Genomic DNA, 20,985 nt, shown 5'->3' with positions numbered 1-20,985 from the left:
AGGAGCCTGAGGGGAAGGGGTGGGGGTGGGGGGTAGGGGTGGGAGGGGGGGGGGCAGGGGCGTGAAACTCAGGGTTTGGGTTCTGGGCATCTATTTTGAATAGTCAGGGACTAGTCTTTACTATTTTCAGTTCTAGAGAATGTTCCAGAAAAGTGACGGAGCTGATAATGGATCTCCAAAGAGTCCAGGAGTCTCTGTGGGGTTGGCTTTGTCACGGAGCCTGGGTTCGTCTTTCTTTAAATGGGGGAGAGCTGTCCCGGCCCCTGTCCTCACGGGGCCCTGGAGGAGGAGGGACACGTACCTGTCACTTTCTTCAGCCGGCAGAAGCGCCCGTGCCGTCGAGTCAGGAATAACCAGCGCCAGGCAGTGGGAAGGCTTCTGCTGGCTTGTGAGCTGCCCCCGGTGACTAAGACGCGTGAAAATAGCGGCTGAAAATGTCACACCCACCTCCCAACTTTCCAAGAAAAAAACCCACGAGCCGTCGGCCCAGGGTAACGCGGCCTGTGAGCCAAATGAGGAAGCAACAGGTTATCTGTGGCCTGAGATGAGACATCCGTGGAAACGAACATTGCTCGTGACGACCTTTGTTGGCCACGGACCAACGGATCCCCCCGCGGGTCTCTGTGAAGAAAGCCCAGTCAGTTCCACCCGGCGAGGCCCCTCCGTCCCACGCTGGGGGTGCCACAGTTACCGGGGCCGTGGCAGGTCAACCATATAAAGAAAATACAAACAAAATATGCCACTCACGGGGGCGCCTGGGTGGCTCAGTCGGTTGAGCGTCTGACTCTTGATCTCAGCTCAGGTCATGATCTCACAGCCTGGGATCGAGCCCCGTGTCAGGCTCTGTGCTGACAGCATGAAGCCTGCTTGGGATTCTCTGTCTCTCCCTCTCTCTCTGCCCCTCCTGCGCGCGCTCTCTCTCTCTCTCTCTCTCAAAACAAATAAGTAAACTTTAAAAAAATATGCTGGGTGGCTCAGTCGGCTAAGCGTCTGACTCTTGGTTTCGGCTCAGGTCATGATCTCGCAGTTTGTAAGTTCGAGCCCTGTGCCTGGGATTCTCTCTCTCTCTTCCTCTCTCTCTGCCCCCCTCCTGCTCTCTCTCTCTCAAAATAAATATGCCACTCACAACCCATCAGCCTTGGATCCCTCATGTGTACAGAGGACAGAGTTCCTACCCAGGCTGCTTTCCAGTGTGGACGTGAAATTTTGTGAGGGGTGCAGTGTCCGTCCGGGTCCACCAGTTAACCTGGACAGCACCCCACCCCCCATCACGGACTGTTCTGTCCTTCTTGGGGTCTTATCTGATGAATGGGAATCGGGGGCCACCACGTTGCTCAGGGAGGATCCCTCGGTCCCCAGCCCCCAACAGGAACTTACCGGCTCTCCCTTTTTTTGGGTCTAAGTATAGCATCAGTTCCTATCCTCATGAGGATAGAAGACCGTCTGGTCAACGGCAGTCGGGGTGCCCCACAGAGCGGGGGGTGCGGGCGTTAGTCATAAAGGTCCTTGATCATAGCACGGACCTTACTCACAAAGGGTCAAATGAAATATTGAGAAGTACGTACTAACTAAGTGATTCAGAGAGCACATGACCTCAGAGTTGGAAGAGGGGCAGCGGATGTTGGCTCCACCCTGGGTGAGGCGGACAGAGATCATTGTCCCCGTGCAGAGACGAGGCAGCTGAGACCCGGGTGGCCACCCCAGCGGCACCCTGCAGCCTAAACTCCCTCCCAGGGAAAACCGGGCGCCGTGAGCAGGGCCGTTTGCGGGTTCTGGTAACAAGCCTTTAAAACCAGTCCGGCTAGTACCTGGAAGGATTCAAAAGGAGGCACATGTTGTCTGGGGAGAAAATGATACAGCTCTTGACTAGCAGACAGGAGGGGACAGGAGTGGGGAGAGGTAGTGGCAGAAAAGGATACAAAGAACATGTGGGTTGAAGACACCGATGAAGCTCTGTGGTCAGCACGATGCCTTTAAGGCTGATGATTGCTGGTGTTTAACTCAGCTCTTACCGTGTGCCAGGCAGGCTCCAAGCGCCTCCCTCACATTTAGTCTGTTGAACGACCACCCTGGGATCTCCGTATCGGCTCTGACCCCCCTTCTGTCGACGAGGAAACTGAGCTCAGAGCTGTTAAAGAAATCGCCCAAGATCACCTCTGTTCGTAAGTGGCTGAGTCTTACGAGAATGTGCGTGTGTGTGTGAGTGTGTGTGTGTGTGTGCATGACAGAGAGCCTCTCGTCATTTCTCGATTTCCAGAAGCTTCCCCTCCCAGACTGCAGTCTCCACAATAACTGATGGAAACAGTGCACTTATGTCTTTCGCGTTTACGCGTTCCATCAAGAAAGGACTCAGGATCTTCTGAGGTTCTTTTGACTTTCATGCCGCTGCTCTTTGCTTCATTGTTATTGGAGTTATAAAAAAAAAAAATCCAGCCATAAAGATTCAGATGTGGCAGTGGTTTGGGGGGAGCATCTTGCCCTGTGCCCCGTTTGCAGCTTGGGGAAGCTGGGAGGCCAAGGGGAAGGAAGGCAGGCGGCAAGGCCAGCCTGCGGCCGAGCCAGAGCCCCCTGGCGACTCTTCCGTGACCTCCCTCGGGGGCCAGCACCCCTCACAGCTGAACCACCCCTCCTGCCCGGTCCGCTGCGGGTGACGCCTAAGTCTGTCCTAAATCCACCCCTGCCATTTAGACATCTCCACTCACTCACGCAGGAGACCCTCACGAGGTCGTCCCCTGGGCTCCAGCCTCACACAAACCAGCGACTCCCCACCCAAAAGTGTCCCCTCATGCTGTAGCTTCCGTGCGACCCACCTGATTGCCCTTGATGGAAACCCCAGGGTCACAGTCCACTCTTCTCCCTCCCCCCTTCTTCCCCTCCTCAGCCCTCCCACCACATCCTCCACCCAGAGGCATCTGCCTCTGTGCTGTTGGCTCGGGTTCATCCCCCTCTCCAAGCCGGGAGGATTCCCCAAGCCTCGCGGTGAGTGTCCCCACCTTCGTGAGGCACTCCCTGCCCCACCCTCCCCCCACACCAGACGAGGGTTTCGGGGCCCATCCTCTGGGCTCTGTCCCTGCCTCCCCGTGCATGCAGGGTCCTGGGGATGATAGGACATACAGAGAGAGGTTTTGACCCTTGATGCCCCGGGGGCCTGGCACGCCAGTGGATGTGGGGGGCGTTCCGGCACGGGTCTCTGACTATAAGAATCAGCTGGTGGTGGCATCGCCATTCTTGGATGCGGGGCTTTTTGCAAGGATGAATTCCATCTGGACCCCCGGATCCTGAAGGTCTCAGGGCACCCCCGGCTTGAGGTTTTCTGTTGATCGTCGGTAGAGCGTGAAGCTGCCTTCAAATCTTGGAATCAGAGCTGTCTCTTGGTGTTAGACTCGCAGAACCGTGAGATGATAGAACTTCATACGCAATAGAAGACAGACTCTTCATATAATGTTAGAAAGATCTAAAGACACTCACGACGACGAGCATGAAGCTCCCGGAAATTGTGCCAAGTGAAAGAAACCAGACGCGAATGAGCCCGGACTGTGTTATGTCATCGAGGCGAGGTTCCCACAGCAGGCAAACTCGTCTTTAGGGAGAGAAGTCAGAACAGTGGCTGCCTCTGCAGGGGTGGTGGGGCGAGAGGACTGAAGAAGCAGGAGGCGCTTTCTGGGGTGCTGGGAATGTCCTAGATGTTCACTGATCACGTGGGTGTGTGTGTCTGGGTGGCTCAGTTGGTTGAGCGTCCAACTCTTGATTTTGGCTCAGGTCGTGATACCAGGGTCGTGGGATCAAGCCCTGTACCAGGACCCACACTGAGTGCGGAGCCTGCTTAAGACTCTCTCTCTCTCTCTCTCTCTCTCTGCCTGCCCACATGTTCTCACTCTCTCTAAAAAAAATTTGTTTTAAGGGGCACTTGGGTGACTCAGTCGGTCGAGCATCCGACTTCGGCTCAGGTCGTGATCTCACGGTTCCTGAGTTTGAGCCCCTCGTCGGGCTCTGTGCTGACACCTCGGGGCCCGGAGCCTGCTTGGGGTTCTGTGTCTCCCTCTCTCTCTCTGCCCCTCCCCTGCTCACATTCTTTCTCTCTCTCAAAAATAAATAAACATTAAAATTAAAAAAAATTTTTTTTTTTAAATAAAGAAGAGCCACTCTAGGGACCCCCTCCCTGCATAAACATGACCCGTGAAGGGGAACCCAGCGCCTGCTTCATAAGACACAACCCGGTGACAGCAAGGACACCCCTCTGATACGTTCCCAAGGGGGCCCGGCCGGCTCCTCCTTTGCAGCCACCAACCATCCAGGCCCCGACCCAAGTCTTTCAGGGGCCAGCGACCCAGCGCTGCAGGCGACCGAGGGACTAACGATGCGTTGGACAGGTGACCGGGGTGTGGGGTGGGGGAGAGTGAAACACCCACGTGGGACGCACGCTGTCAACCGCTTGCACTATTTATAGGTTGACAATGCCTTCCGAGCGGTGACTCATCCATCGTACTGAAATCAGTCAGGATCTTTGGGACGCAAAGCAGGGCATCGAAAACGCTCTGCGGACAGGGAGGGAAGGTGGGCGGACGGGCCCGGCGTTTACAACCCAGACCAGCACCCAGAACGTGGAGGCCTGGACTTTCTAAGTCGGAAGTTCAGGGACCACCGAGCTCCCCCCGACACACACACACAATCGTGCGTGCACACACATATGGACACGCACACACACAGATACCATATGCACACGTATACACACACACACACACACACACACACCCTGACCTCTATTCTAGCTCCGCTCAATGGCCTGTGCACGGCCTGTGGCACATTTGGTGGCTGTCTTCAGCAACCACAGACCTTTTCTTTGGCGGGGAGTGTGATTTGGGGAACAGCCAGAAGAACGTAGATGAAAAACCTCGAGGTCACCCCAGGGGACCCCAGCGGGCCTCCCTGTGTGAGTCCCTTTCCCTGCGCGTAGTGGGCCCTGTGTCTTGCTCTCACCAGCGGAACACAGCAGTGGTGACGGGGTCGCTCCTGTGACGGGGTGACGTCATTTGGCGAAGGCGACAGGACGTTCACCCCGTAGCTCGCATCCATCTTGGCGGCAAGAGACCCTCCCTTCCCGTGTGTAGGGGCCCGTTGTAAGAGCTGCAGGGGCCTCTGGGAACTCAGAGGAGCCCCCAGCTGCCACCCACCGAGGGCCCCCCCCAGGCCCTCCTGGGTGGGTGCACAGCACGGAACGAGCCTGGCAGGGGACCCGGGCTCCAGTGCGGCCCCAGCCCAGTGGACACATGGAAGCAGCTGAGCCGTGCAGCCCCTAACCCACAGGAGCTGGGAGACAGGCCAGCGTCACTTCTGCTGGGTTTGTGGGGATTCGTCACACGGCCACAGAAGGCTGGCATGAGTGTATTGTCACTTTATACTAGGGCACACTGATGTTCCTCGCTGCCTCTGTAGGCATGACAGATCCTGGAGGAGACACAGGAAGCCTACAGGGCGTCTGCGGGGACCGAGGGCCAGGCGGCCGGGGCACCGCACTCTGTCCCTCTGTTTGCTCTGCTCTTTCGAGAGACGAGTGTGTTGACCCCTAATCAGAAAGTGGACAGGACTGATCGTGGTAGTGGCGGCTGACAAGTTACTGAGGACTCTTTTAGGCACCACGGATGAAATAACTCAGCTGACCCTTAACCACTGGGAGGGGGGGGCTGTCGGCACCTGCATCGGACAGACAGGGAAACTGAGGCCCATACACTTGCACACTTAGCATGCCTAGGCTTGCAGAATCTCCCCAGAGCTGGGATTCCAGGGAGGCTGCTGGGCTCCGGGTCTGAGCCCTTCTCTGCTTGGTCCCCATCAGCCAGGTCTCCTGGGGCGGCAGAGCCAAGAGGAGCCCAGAAAGGGGCGCCTGGGAGCCTCAGTCGGTTAAGCGTCTGACTTCGGCTCAGGTCATGATCTCGCGGTTTGTGGGTTCGAGCCCCGCGTCGGGCTCTGTGCTGACGGCTCGGAGCCTGGAGCCCGCCTCGCATTCTGTGTCTCCTTCTCTCTCTGCTCCTTTCCTGCTTGGGCTCTGTCTCTCTCTCTCTGCCTGTCTCTCTCTCTCTCTCAAAAAAAAATAAATAAACATTTAAAAAAGAAAAGGAATTTAAAAAAAAGAAATAAAGACACTGTTGGTGTAGGAAGGGCAGGAGTCCATGCGGGGCTGGGGACACTGTGGTGGCTGGGGTCTCAGCTGTCATACCTTGGGTACTGGGTGACCCCCATCGGAGCTTTACAGACTCCACGGGTTATAACCTACAGTCAACGCTCGTCAGTCAGACCTGGAGAACGCTTCTGTCCGTTCGGGACACTTCCTTGCCTTGACCTTTATGATTTACATCTATAATTATCTCAGCACCTGCTCCTGCCCCCTTCACTCATTCCTGAGCCCCCTTTGTTGAAAATCCCCATGGGAAAATCTCCTTTGATCACAAAAAAAGAAAATGTTCTTTAAAAAGGACTTTACGTCTCCCACGAGCAAAGAGACATTTCTAACTTTGTTGTTTTACGTGGAGGAGTTGGATTTCGCCGGCAGGTTCTCGGGGTTTCCACATTTCCTTGTATGATTTTTGGAGGGCCGTATGCAAGGATCGTTCATCGGTGCCATTTCTGATCTCGGTGCGTTTTTCTTTGGTTAATGAAAACCACGGTTTATAAATCAGGAATGCAAAGGTGGCATTTCCCTCGGCTTCCAGGAGGATGCAGTGATAAACCCCTCAGCTTACGTCTTCAATTTTGTTTTTCTTTTATTTTTTGGTCTGAATTTCCTGAGGAGACAGCTCTCCAAACAGCATCCTTAGGAGATAAGGAGACCCACGTTTCTTCTGGTTTTATTTCCGTGCCGAGACGCGTCTGCAGAATATTGCCGCTGTTTTGTGTCTCCTAACAGGGAAGTAGCCTTCTTACAGGTATCAAAACCCGTATGGTTTTAATGATATTCCCCTTCTCGCTCCCTTTCTCTTCCTCCGGTGGAGGGTCTTGAACAATGATTCGAAGGGCAGCGGAGCAGAGGGGTCCAGAGACCCCAAAATTTGGCTCCTGGGCTTGCCACTCTCTCGTTAGCTGTGTGTCCTTGGGTAGTTACAACACCTCTCTGACGCTTGGGTTCCTCACTGTCAAGGGGGTCACCTCCATAGCTGCATAGCGGTGCTGGGATGGACGAAACCTTTACACAAGGTGACTGTCATCACAACTGTTGTGAATAATCCTTAGTCGCACACTGACACTAGACTTCAGGCAACCCTGCTCCGTGGGGTTCAGTGTGTCCAGTAGGTCGCCGTGACACATTCTATGCGACGGGGGACAGGTGGCTATGGCCAGGTGCACCCCAGCCCCGAGGCTGAGTCCCAGTAGGACCGGAGAGCCTGGGATCTCTTCTTCGTTGATAGCTGTACGTCTACCAATGGCCGGGACCCGCTGAAGAGAATCCCAGGTGTTCAAATCGTTCCACGTTTCCCGTTCGAGATGCAGTGGAAAATTCAGGACTAGATGGGAAGCATGTTCCATGCGTAACTCTGTGAGCGTCTCCACCCAAAGATACGGGAATAAGCCGATTGCTGTGCTGATCCAGGCTCTTGGCTGGCCGTGATGGCTTCGCCGGCCCGTACGTGTGTAGATTGGGTAAACTTCCAGCCTCTCGGGGATTGCTTTCTTGCCATCGTCCTGACGTGTGAGGGTGGCCCCGGGCCCAGGAGCATGTTCCGTGACCTGCCTCCCTGGCCATGGTGGGTTGGTCCCCAGCGTGACCACTCACCACAATTACTTCCTTTCTCTCTGAGGCTAGGAGGGTTAACGGGTCACCACTGTCCCTCCCTCCCCCAGTCTCTGGTGGATGCAGGAAGCAGGGGGGTGGCCACTGAGCCGTGATATATGACGGGGGCCTTAAAACAGGTATGGGCTGGGGCGCCTGGGTGGCTCAGTCGGTTAAGCGTCCGACTTCAGCTCAGGTCACGATCTCGCGGTCCGTGAGTTCGAGCCCCGCGTCGGGCTCTGTGCTGACAGCTCAGAGCCTGGAGCCTGTTTCTGATTCTGTGTTTCCTTCTCTCTCTGCCCCTCCCCTGCTCATGCTCTGTCTCAAAAATAAATAAAAATATTAAAAAAAAAACAGGTACGGGCTGGCTGGGCAGAAGGAGAAGGAAAAAAGAATGAGCTCCACGGGATGTTGGGGAGAAGGTGCAGCGACCTGGCGAACCGGGGACTGTTGGGGAAAGCCGAGGCAGATTATTGGAGAGGAGCCAAAAGCCGGACTCAGGGCGCCTGCTCGTGGGCTCAGCATAGGGCGGCACCTGACGTCCCCCGTGACCACCAGCATCTCCTGTAGCCGCTGACCGAGGCGCACTGCACCCTGAGCAGCTCAAGCAGACCGCAGTCGGGTCTGAATTCCGGAGCCCCCTGTGCACCTGCCTGTCCAGCTTCCAGAAAGTGGCAGCCCGCTCTCTCTCTCTCTCTCTCCCTGCATTTTATACGGAATGTGCATCCTCCGGTCTCCCTTCGTGTCTCTCTGTTGGGGAGCTGGCAAAGCAGAGGTCCCCGGGCTGTTTTTATTTTCCTGGAAGCCGAGAAAACGAATGCGTGCTGTGTACTTCAGCGTGTGATCTTCATAAAACCCGTAACTGTGTTATTCAAAAACCAATTTCATTTCCTTCTAAACATGGCAGAGTTACTGGTCTTAATTCAAGGACTCCAGCGTCCGAGGTGTGACGTGGTAGGTGGGTCGCAGGGAGAGAAAGGACAGATACAAAATGCCATTTGGGCGTCCTGAGACCCACGGGGAGACACCTGGTGGGGGCGGGGGGGGGGGGCTGAGGGATTCTGGTGTTGGTTTCAGGTTAAGGAGTCGCTGCTGATGTGGCCCTATGAGCAAAGCCTCCCACTGGACCCGAGCAGTGCGGTGGGACGGACAGGCTCTGGGGTCCCCTGGGAATTGCTGCGGGGGCCCCGTCTACACCCCTCCGATCCAGCACGTGCTCCCCGGGACTCCTCTCATACTTACTACGTGCGGGGCCCCAGGATGGAGTCTGGGTCACCGCCAGACGTAGAAAGTGATCCGGATTTGGAGGATCTTTGAATCCTAGACTCAGAAGCCAGAGCCTGTCCTGTCTCCTCCCCACTCGAAAGCCAGTTCCCAGTAGGCCCTTGGGTGCTTTCGAGAACCGGAACCTGCCTTGCGCCTCCCCGCGTCCTCTGACGCCCCAAAAGTACTTCTCTCCCAGCACGCCTGGCTGTCCGCCACCCTGAGGACCTGGGGGGGGGGGGGGACAAGCTGTCACTTTCCCAGCATCCCCGAGCCTACCACGCCCCACCCCATCCTGCCCCGCCCCCACGTCCTCCCTGACGAGCTCCTAAACCCCGTCCTCAATTGCACCTGTGGGCCTTTTCCTCCTTTTGCTCAAAACTGCTCCCCCATCTTCTCGTATTTCAGGTCTCCACTTAAGTGACACTTCCACGGGGAGCCCCTCCTGATCCCTGGGTGATAGCGAGGTCCCAGAGCTGCAGGCACAGGGTCAGAGGCAGGAGCCTGGCCTCCAGGGGTCCACAGCCTGGTGTGGCCAACCGAGCCATGAGTTGGCGATGACCAGGTGGCACAGGGTGTGCGTGAGTGCTGGGAAGGACAGGGAGCCCCTTCCTGGAGGCCTTCCTGGAGGTGGCCCGGTGACATAAACAGGGGAACTGGTGTCTGAAGAACGGCTCTGAGTTGAGCAAACAGGAAAGAGAGCGTTAGAGGCAGAGAGCCCGGGCTGGGCAGACGGTGAGGCAAAGGGGCTCATTTGTGGATCTGATCTCAGTGGTGGGGAGCAGGGGCAGACGACAGAGGGCTGGGGAGGTCTGACGGGACGCGGGACTCCACACCAGTGGTTCACTCAACAAATGGTTCTGGAGACCCTCTGATGCCAGGCTCCTGCCCAGGTTAGCTTCCGTTGACAAGGGTCCAAGCAGAGCATAGATAGCAAGCCTCGGGCAGCACTGTGTCCCCGGGGCCCCACAGACCTGGGGAGGGGAGGGGAGGGGAGGGGAGACAGGCCGGTGCTGGGGACACCTTCCTGGGGGGGCTCGAGGGTGAGCCAGTGCCCTGAGACCTGGAGAAGGTCCTGCTGGAGACAGGATGCGCTGCACGTGGGGGTTGGGGAGGAGATAGGGCCTTGCCCGCTCCGGGGCTTTGCCTTAAGTGGCCAGGCCGAGGGTGGCAGGTGGAGTGCCAGTTTGGGGGGGAGGGGAACAGGACTGCGAGGTGCCTGCTGGGGAGGCCAGAGGAGGCGGCAGGGGGTGGATGGCCATGCGTGGAGCTCGGTTCGGGGCCGCAGGGTGTGAGAGCCAAGGTGAGGTCACGGGCCCGCCAGTCTGGCAGAGAGGAGAGGTGCTGGCAGGGCAGAGGGAGCCCCAACAATGGAGCCGAGCAGGGGGGCTGGGGGGCAGCGGGAACCAGGGAGGCTGGGGCTCCAGGGCCCGGGTGGGGTGGGGGAATGGATGGGGACCTGGGAGTCGGTGGTCCTGAAACATCCTCTTTACTAAAGTGTCTTCCGTCGTGTCCCAGTTCCTGGATCTCCCCCGACATCAACCTTCCCGCAGTGCATTCCTGGACTGGAAGGTTCTCCTGTGGGGTTGGGGGGAGACCAGTAGGTACGAGACGACAGCGTAAGAACTAAGGTAGCTGCAGCCAGCACTGCCGTTGCCGGTGGGCTCCTGGACAGCCTCCCGCGGGCAGGTGGTGCAAACACGCTTGCGCCATTTTACAGATGATCAAACTGAGTCATAGGGAAGCTGGGGGACTTTCCCAAAGTCGCACAAGCAGGCACTGGGGGAGGCAGGACCGGAGCACCGAGGAAAGGTCTCCTGGGTCCAGATCTGTTTCCCCAGCACGCTTCCCGGAGGAAGCCCTCAGTGAACACACCCCTTCCGACCAGAGGCCGTTGGCCGTGACCTCGGGGCCTCCTTCATCTAGTGCTGGGAGCTCAGGGTATTGTCACCTCGGGGTGCCCGGGGACAGGTGACACACGGGCTTGAGAATGGAGGCTTCGACAGTGTCAGAGAGCCGTGGTGTCCCGCAGGGGGGAGACTCGGGGACTCTGAACACGGGGCGGGGGGCACTTGGGAGGAAGAAGCTGGCTCAGCCGGAACATTCACACCTTGGGGTAGAGCACTGTCTTCTCATGGCGTCTCCCCCCCATCCCCCACCCCCACCCCCCACTTCCGGTTTCCCCGTGGTCCTAACCTGCGGGAGTCCTCCAGGATATTTTACCCTTGCAACTGACCCCGCCCTGCACACCCGCAAACTCCTCCTTCCTGGGTGAAGAAAAACGGCACTTAATTAAGATTAGACGCGTTTTTGCCGTTCTTTGAAACGAATTTGCCTCTGCAAGCTAATAATCTCCAGCGATCACCCCTTTTCCGGCGCACGCAATTCGCTCTGGGGGACAGCGGCAGTGTGAATGGTACCTGATTTACCTTAAATGGCTTTGAACTTTTAAAATGTCCCCCTTTAACCGTGGAGTTGAAATCGCTCTGAATCCTCATAATGTTGTAATTACAGGTGCCGTTTAGGTAGTGCCAGTGACATACTGGACATTTCACAGCCACCCTCTCTGCTTCCAGAAAACCTCTGCAAGCCAGGAATTATGACCGCTACTGAAAGAGAGAGAGAGAGAAATAGAAAGAGAGAGCGAGAGTCCTCATTAGGGAAGCATATCTCAGAGAGGTTAAGTCAACTTAAGCTCACACAGCTGGATTTGACCTAAGATTTGAACCAGGCGTATCTGCCCACGCTTCCGTCATCCCCCGGTGAGGTTCTGATTCAAGGACATCGGAGCTAGAGAAGACCTTAATCTTGTCCCCCACGCCTGTGGCTTTGTAAGTGAGCACACCCACCCTCCAAGGGTAGATGGGGACAGTTGCAGAGTTCTCAGAAGGGGAGGGGTGGCTCCTTTTCCTCCCGAGCTATGCAGGGTGACTGGGGGGACGGGGTGTCTGTGATGGAGGCTGGGGGGTGGGCAGAGGGGAGAGAGGGGTGATGGCCAGCTGGGGTCAGGCTAGACCCAGATGGGCCGGAGACCCGTGTTCTGGGGTGGCGAGGAAAAAGAGTGTGCCTGAAAGGGGGGGGCGGGACAGATGCTGCCAGGCTCAGGTCAGCAGAAAAGAGCAGGCTGGCCAGGGCCCCCAGCTGTTATTCCAGCAGCTTCCGCCACCATATCACGCCCCTTCCGGAAACCTGCTGGGCTCACTTACCTTGATGTTACCGGTGTTTACAGCTCTTCGAACAGGCGAAATCCATTATAGATGCAGTTCCTGTGCCTGCTGGGTGTCTCAGATCTCTGTGTTCTGCAACTAAATCACCCTTCAGCCAGAGACGACAGGACAGAAGCAGCAGCAGGGAGGAGAGGCAGGGAAAGAAGGCTGTGCAAAGGCCCAGGGGTGAGCGTGAGCTTGGGAAATTTGGGAGACTGCTCGTGTCCGCCATGGCTGGAGTGACAGGTGAGGCTGGGGTGGGGAGGGCGCCAGCTCCCAGAAGCTCTCAGTCCTGGAGCTGATGACTCTCAAGGGAGGGATGGGTTCAAACCAGCTGTCCAGTGGTGAACAAGTTGAAAGGAGGCGAGGCTAGGGGCAGCAAGACGGACGGAGCCGCCAAGGCTTGGGAAGCACTGTGGGTAAGCGGGTAGCCACAGACCCAGGAGGGTCCTGGGGACCGATTGTCCGCAGGGGTTTGAGCCAGCTCAGGGATGGCCCCAGGCTTCTGACCAGCATGGGTGGTGGGCCATTCACCCAGGTCCCAGATGCAGGAGGAGGAGGGGGCTCAGGGAGAAGGGAGGACACATTCTGTGTGCTCCACCTGGGGGTTGTCCCCACGGACTGATACCTAGAGAGTTCAGGAGACAGTTCTTTGCCAGAGATAGAGATACGGTAGCAAATGGTCATTTCCTTCACCTAAATGCAGGCAAAACCCTGTCAGCCAAGCAAAACAGCGCCGAAAGCAGTTTTTAAAAGATTAAATAGGGGCGTCTGGGTGGCTCGGTCGGTTCAGCATCCGACTCTTGGTTTCAGCTCAGGTCACAATCTCACGGTTCCCGTGCCGAGAGCACAGAGCCTGCTTGGGAATCTCTCTCCGTCTCTCTCTCTCTGCCCCTCCCTGGCTTGTGTGCTCTCTGTCTCTCAAAAAATAAATATATAAACACATCATAATAAAAAAAATTTTTTTAAAGAAGGCGCTTTCTTTGGTTCGTTTGTTTTAATGAAGGCCCAGCGGGAAGTCTTGACACGAAGGCTCCGTTTCGCTTCCCAGATTGGCAACGCTCTGTGCGTATTGTCACACGCACCCAGAGCACGACGGAAGCTTCGCGTTTGGCGCTTTTCTGGACCCTGCCACACCCGCCTCTTCCCGTGACTGCTTTCCCGTGAGGAGGGCAGCTTCCGGGGCGTTCTGGGAGGTCGTCTACTGAATGACCAACACTGACGGCGATCTGGGGAGCCCCTGCACCGGCGGTTGGTGTCAGAGGTGAGGGCGGTCCCGTGTGGACAATCCCCTCGTATTTTGCAGCTCCTTGGGGTCAGGCTGAGCCGTCTCGGGCAGACTCAGCTACGTCGCGACAGCCACGCGGTGAGCTTCGACTGAGCCAGGCCGACTCAGGGAACAGAAGGCGTGTCCACGTGGGGCGGCAGCCAGGTCAGTGGTGGGCGGGAGTCTTGTGTTAGTGGTTGAGCAGTTGGAGGACGAGGGAGCTGGAGCCCCAGCTGGGAACCGGCTCCCACGTTGGCAATCCAGACAGCAGCCCGGGGGGCTCCTCTTGAGAAAGCCCTGGAGGGATGGTCCGAGGCCAGGGAGGGCAACGTGGCCACGGAAGGGTCTCTTCAGTGTGCAAAGGTGGAGGTTGGTGATCGAGAAGCAGGGGGCTGCCCGAATGACCCTGAAATCAAGGGAGAGCCCACACAGCTGGGGCCCGTCCTCACCCCAGATCTGGGGGTTCCCTCGCGAATTAGCCCCTGTGAATGCTGTAACAAATTGTCAAGGATTTAAAACGACACGGGGCGCCTGGGTGGCTCAGTCGGTAAAGCATCTGACTCTTGGTTTCGACTCAGGTCATGATCTCAACAGTTTGTGAGTTTGAGACCTGCTTGGGATTCTCTGTCTCCCTCTCTCTCTGACCCTCCCCTGCTCACACACACACACTCTCTCTCTCTCTCTCTCTCTCAAAATAAATAAATAAACTTACAGATTAAAACAACACAAATGTATTGTCTTACAGTTCTGGAGGCCACAGGCCTGAAATAATTTCACTGGGGTTGACAGGGCTGGTTCCTTCCAGAGACTCTCGGGGAGACTCCGTTTCCTTGCCTTTCCAGCTTCCAGTGGCGGCCCGTCTTCCTTGGCTGGGGGCCCCTTCTTCCACCCACAAACTGCATCGTTCCGGTCTCTGCTTCCCTCTTATAAAGACCCTCGTGATGACTTTAGACCCACCTGGGTAATCCAGGATCGTGCCCTTGACTCAATCATGGCTGCAGACTTCCTTTGCCATATTAGGTCACAATCAGATTCTGGGGTTTGGGACGTGGAGGTCTTTGGGGCCACTGTCCAGCCTTCCCCAGTGGAGCCCTTGTTCATGCCTCCCACACTTGTATCTCACACTCCCCCCCGCCATCCTCAGAATTCAGTTCAAGCCACCTCCCACAGGAAGCCTCCGCGTATCTCCCCGGTTGAACACTGGACATGTTTCTTGTTTCTTCCTGCTCAGGTCCGCCTTCTGGGTCCCCATCCCACCCGCACGTGCCTACACCACCCGCGGCCTCCACCCCAATCATCGAGTTCCTTTCTGGCTTCCGTGGATGGGCCCCTCAGCGTATGACCTGTATCTCTTGTGGTTGGATGTCCCATAGCGGGAGCAGGATCACTGGCAGCAGGAGTGTCGTCGTCAAATAAAGGCAAGTCCTGCTCCCGGTGGGGAGGATACCTTTCAAATCCCACGTCTAAAGAAGCGGGGTGGCACATGACGAATCCGACCAGGGCACTGACAGACCACAGGGAGTCAGCTCTGGAGCCATCCAGCTCACTGGGTGGCGGGACGGGCCGCCCCGAGGGCGTGTGAGGCCCCAGGCCAGTGTTCGTCGGGGTCCCTGTCTCTAGAAGCAATGTCATTTAAAGACGCATCACAGGTCCACGGGCCCGTGAGAGGCACGGTGGTTTAAGGGTGAGGATTTAGAGTGATGGTAGGTAAGAGTTGCTAACGTATTTATCAAGGGGCACACGTGAAGATTCTGGGTGCCCTTCCCTCCTGTCCACATCCAGGAGCCATCCCTGCGTGTCCCTTGTCAACGGCACTGTTCCCGGGTGGTTTCACGTCTCCCACGGCAAGAAAAACGTGGCAACGCTGTTATTACCTACATGGTCATGACTCTTGCACAGACACCATGCAGACCTTCCCCATCCGCAGTCTCCTGGGGCCGTTTCTTTGAGACTAGTCCCAGGGGCGCCTGGGTGGCTCAGTTGGTTGAGCATCCGACTTCGGCTCAGGTCAGGATCTCGAGATTTGTGAGTTCAAGCCCCGCGTTGGGCTCTGAGCTGTTGGCACAGCTCAATGTACTGATCAGGGGCAGGACCGGGTGTTGATTGGAGGGACCTGTGGGTGTGGGGAGGGATGGTCTGGAAAACCCTCCAGAGGACCCTCTGACGGGTGCCGTTGAGCCTGCGGGAGGCATGGGTAAAGCCACCAGCCCCACCGCCCTCAGGTGCCGTAGACCAGAGGTGGCACCTTCTGGAATATGTTCAGGCAAGAGCCAAGGCATGGCTCCCACACAGCTCAAGCCCAAGGGTGGGCCGTGGGTTGTCAGTAGCCCACATGACCCACATGATTGGGAGTCACCTCCAAACCAACGTGTCAGCACCTTCTGTCGGCCTGCAAGAGAAGCACTGGCCGGATGGCACCCTTGTTGTGGTCAGTCCCGGGGAGGGGGGTTGGAAAATGCGGAGGGGAGAGCTCAGAAGGACAGGCCCCCTGACACAAGGGCCCATCTACCCTAAGGGCCTAAGGATCTAAGGGTGATACTGACTCTGGGCCTCCGTTTCCGCATCTGTCAACTGGGAACAATACCCACCAGCCTGTGTCCGTGCTCAGGTCACCTGGGATTCCGAATGTTGGAGAAGCCCACCAACGCTCAGACATCATCGCAACAGAAGATGTTACTTTGACGGCGTTTTCACCTGTACCCGCAAAGGAATGTGGATATCAGTTCTGGAAAATTACTAGGACAACAGAGAGTAAAAGACAGACAAACAGACGAAAAACCAACCAAACAGCTCTTCTGATGAGCATACACAAGCGGCGGAAAGTGGAAAAAGAAAACCCTCGTTCCCAGAATGCTAAAATGTATTTCTCCGGTCTTTGCTCGGGATTGGACCACCTTTTCTTGCAGCTCTGCCCTGGAGTTTTCGTCGTGGGATGCGGGTAGGCTTGTCCACTGACGGAGGAAAGTGATGGGGGATGATGTGAGCTCTCAGGTGCCCCCGGGGAAGAGGAAGCAGGGGGAAGGGATGGTGCTGTGGGGAGGAAGGAGGTGCAGCCCTGAGCATTCCCATGGGAATCTGGGGGGCTTGTAGGGGAGTGGGGTTTCTGGAGTTCAGGGGAAAGTGCAGCGTCTTGGTGAATTCCGCAAGGAAGGTCACAGGAAGGGAAGGGAAGAGACAGGCCTCTAGACAGGTGCATGGTGTGGCCGGAGGGACCAGCAGAGCATCTCTCAGCACGGTCTCTGCAAGTGTGGCCTCTCAGACTCCCCGAGGGACCTGGGGGCCACCTGACTGCCATTGTCTGTGATGGAAAGCCCCAGAGAAGAGCAGGATCATCGAAACACATGAGGGACACCCCAGGGGTCAGCCCGGCTGGTATGGATAAAGGGGCAGCACCCCTTTACTGAGCAAATCCCTCACCCGCCCTAGGCCGGCCACACCCAGGCCTGTCCCCACTGACACGAGTCGAGCAGGACCCACAGAAGCAGGGGCCTGGCTGCTGGGCTCACCTACCCGCTAAGCAGTTGAAAAGACGTAGATGTCTGGAGCAGGCAGGCTGCGTGGGGACCCGGCAGGGAGTTTCCAAGTGCCCTCCCCCTCTTGGGAGGGGACACCCCACTCCCACCCAAGCCCTTTTGAGCCCACGTCTGGTCAACCAGCTGCATTGAGAGCAGAAGGGAGCTCTTTGGAAGAAGCAGGACAGAGTGGCCCCGGGCCCCACATCCCTTTGGGTTTAGCCCCATCCTTCGTCCTGGCCTGAGGCTGGCAGAAGGTCTAAGGATCCGCGGGGGACTGGTCCAGGCCATCCTCTCTCTAGGTGACCGTGGGCAACAGAGTCAGAAAATTCCCCAGGGCAGCGTGCTCTGTCCCTACCTGAACTTACGTGTGTCTTGACCGGTGCTGGCGAGAGGAGCTCAGAGGAGGTCCCCACCCTTGCCGGGTCCTAGAGCGGATGCCTCTGCAGATGCTCCCCGTGCTTCCGCAGCCTTCCACTGGTTCCCACAGCCCCGTCCCATGGGGGGAGGGGTGCGTGGACAGGGCCGTTGCCATGCTGTGGACGCGGCTCCGTGGCCCCGCCTGGAAAATCACATCTGCCTTTAGAGGGAGCGCCTGCTGCTGGGACATACCTTGTCAGCACCTTGGAGAGTCCCAGAGAGGTCTGGCCCCACCAGTAACAGCCCCCTAGCTTCATTGTGTGCCATTTGCCATTTGCCAACTCCGACCCCCCTGCCACCCGCGGTCGAGGGAGCAGAATGGAAAGGGAGTTGGGAGCCACCAGACACGGGACCCATTGCAAGCAATCCCGACCGAGCCCAGCTCGGGGGAGCAAGGGGACACCCGCGGAAGGGGCCAGAGCCCCAGGTGGGGTAGGGAGGATTCTGAACAGGCTCAGAATTGTGCGGGAGGGAAGGTGGGGTGGAGATGGCGAGGGAGAGGGTCCCCCCAGCCCGCCTGCGCTCACTTTCACCTGCCCTGTGAAACTCAAGGACCACCCCTCCGGGGTGCCGCACCCTGTGTCGAGGACCCTGCCCTGTGCACGAGCCCAGTGGGGGTACAGGTGACGTCGTGAGAGCAAATTACGTACCCCGTTGTGGCCCCGGCCGTAACTTTCCTTACCTCCAGCAAAGACACCTACAAATGTGCTTCATAGTTTCTTGGACACTTGACATACTGTTAGTGAATATTTCATTGTAGTTTCTGGCCCAGTCACTCATTGGCATTATTGCTGCCCCCGGGAATAAAGGTTCTGACAACAAAAAACGTCCTTGTAAGATGTTCTTTTTATTAAGAGAGGCGATATTGTCAATGAAGAGTCAAACGCGGGTGCCGTGTGAATTAGGGGGTGATTATTCCCGTTACAAAGAAGCTCTCATTTTAGAGATCGATTCCCTATGGCATTCCTTTAACTAGCCAGCTTTCCCAATGCATTTTTAATGTGCTTCAGCATATTAAAAATTATTTACACGCGGCTTTCTCGGGTCTATCCAGTCAGCCCCCGCGTGCGGGCTCCCACCCGGAGGGACTGCACTCCCGCAGGAGCGTCACCCAGGGAGGGGGTCACCCGCCTGCAGTGAGCAGCCTCACTGCAAGGTGAAGCCTAAGGACGTGTCCCCACTTCCCCGGGGAGAGTGGGATGTTTTCTCAAAGCAGGGAGATCCCGCCGGCCGGGCAGGAAGCAGAAAGATCGGGGGTTCCACGGGGAGAGAAAGTGAGTGGGGACCCTCGGAGGAGGCCAGGGGTCATTTTGCCTGCGTTGCTGGAGGGATGCGTCCGAAGAGGCTTGGCTGGTGGCGGAGAGCAAGGGCCCTTGTGCCAGTCAGAGGAGCAAGGCCATCGGGGCAGTGGGGGGCAGGGGAGTGTCACCCCCGGAGCCGGGTTCCAGGGAGGTGGCTTGGCCCAGCGGGAAGACGGGTCAGCGCCTTACCTGGAGTTGCCGGCCGGCTGTGAGCGGCTGCAGTGACCCGACGAGCCGCGTGCAGCCCGTCGTTGGGGCAGAGGCACTGGGGGCATCAGGGAGGGCGACAGCTCTGAGAATCACCTCCAGGAGTTACGAACAGCCAGACATTCCTAACTCGGGCCAAAGCTGGAGCCGAGGGATGACCCAGCGGGGACACGAGGCCCAGCAGAGAAGGCGGGCCTGGCACAGGTGGGCTTCTCTGTGCTTCTTCTGCTGGAAGTTTCTGGCATGGGGTGGGGTGGGGGTGGAGGGAAGCGAACCGAGCAGGGAAGTGAGGCGCAGAGGCGAACGCGGGACCAGGGAAGCCTGACCACCGGAGGGGGGTGGAGGACGAGTGGGCTGGAGGGTCACACAGACCCAGAGAGGACCGGAGCGGAGCTGAGAGGGAGGCAGGGGGCAGAATGGGAACAGTGAGGCTGGGGACCGGGTGGGGGCCGGAGGGGACGCGGCCTGAGCGTGTCCACGACCAAGGGCCACAGCGGTGCCCCACTGCCTCGTGTCCCGTGGCCCCACAAGAGCACCCCCTCTTTTGAAACTGACAGCCCAGAGTAGCTTGTCCGAGGACACGCACGCGGGGGCTCCCGCCCGCCCTCGTTGCCAACGGCGGTGTCGTCTGCCGGCTGCCGAGCCCTGGCTCTCTTGGCCCGGGAGCGATGAGGGAGAACAGGAGGAGGAGGAGCAGACGCACCCTGTGGGATCTCTGCAGCCCGTGTGCTGCCCCAGCGTCACCCTCACGGGCGAGTGCCCGGCTCTTCTGAGACCGGGACTTCAGGGGCGCCTGGGGGGCTCAGTCGGTGAAGCGCCCGACTCTTGGTTTCAGCTCCGGTCACAATCTTGCGGCTCCGTGGGTTCGAGCCCCGCGTCAGGCTCCACCCGGACAGTGTGGAGCCTGCTTGGGATTCTCTGTCTTTCTCAAAATGAATAAATAAACTTTAAAAAATAAAGAAAAAAGACCCTGGGAGCTCAAGCTGCCGGCCCAGGGGCTGTCTCGGCACTCGGTGGAGCTTCCGGGCCACGGGGCTGGGTGGTCACGGCCCGTCCACTCCTGTCAGCCAGGCTTCTTCCCTCTGGATCCCGCAGGAACGTGCTTCCTCCGTGAAGCTTCCCTGATAACCCCCCCAGACACTGCCCTCTGCACGGGCCCTGGTCTCGGACCCCCTTCGCTCCCCAACTTGCCCTCCAGGGATCCCCGCACCCCCTGCTCTCCTTCCGGACTCAGAGCTCTCCACAGTGGCCGATGTCCTCCTGCCCGACCCCTTCTGCACCACAGGGCCTGGAGGCGGGCTCGGTGCCCCCAAGAGTTGGGTCAGCCCTGAGTAGGGGGAGAGTCGGGGACCAGGTATTGATGGAGGTAATTGAAGCCACCGGAAACACAGTAGGCAAGAGAAAATTTGTTTGGCCAGTGACTTTTCGCGAACCCCCCCCTGCCGGACTGAAGCAGGTCGGTTATGTGTGACGTGTGCACCTGCTGAGTGCCGATTTGAGAAGGCTCACGGTGCGTTACCTCTGTCTGTGAGACTCCCGATTCGGGGGGTCAAAACCCAGATCGTGCCCTGTGGAGTCACGCTCTGTTGTGGTGCTTCGGGGGGACCAGCACTGATGGCGTCCTTGGTCAGCGAGCAAAGCGCCCGAGGGGACATCCCACTAGGGGTGAGGGTGGAAACAACACATAACACCGAGCCCACACGAGGCCTTTTGTCCCCAGATTCCCAGGTTCGAGGGAGCTAAGTTAGAATCCAGGCTTTCCTGTTGCCCAGCTGCTGGACTTTGGGCCAGTCCCTTTATCTCTCGAGGCCTTAGTTTCCGCATCTGAAAGTGGGGGTGACAGTCCCCTCCCAGCCCACCTCTCAGATGATTACGGGGACTCATAGGTAGAATGGGAACACGAGGAGGACGTGCATCACACGAGGCAGGTGCTTTCACTGGACCGTGTTTGCCTCATTCCCCTGCAGCCGGGCCGCGGGCCACGGGGCCTCTGTCCCCTGGGGTGCGTTTCTTCCCTGTGTCTGAGTCAGACAACGGAAGCATAACC

The sequence above is a fragment of the Prionailurus bengalensis genome, chromosome B4 (genome assembly GCF_016509475.1).
Source record: "Prionailurus bengalensis isolate Pbe53 chromosome B4, Fcat_Pben_1.1_paternal_pri, whole genome shotgun sequence".
Taxonomy (NCBI): domain Eukaryota; kingdom Metazoa; phylum Chordata; class Mammalia; order Carnivora; family Felidae; genus Prionailurus; species Prionailurus bengalensis.
Note: the sequence above shows the minus strand (reverse complement) of the source record.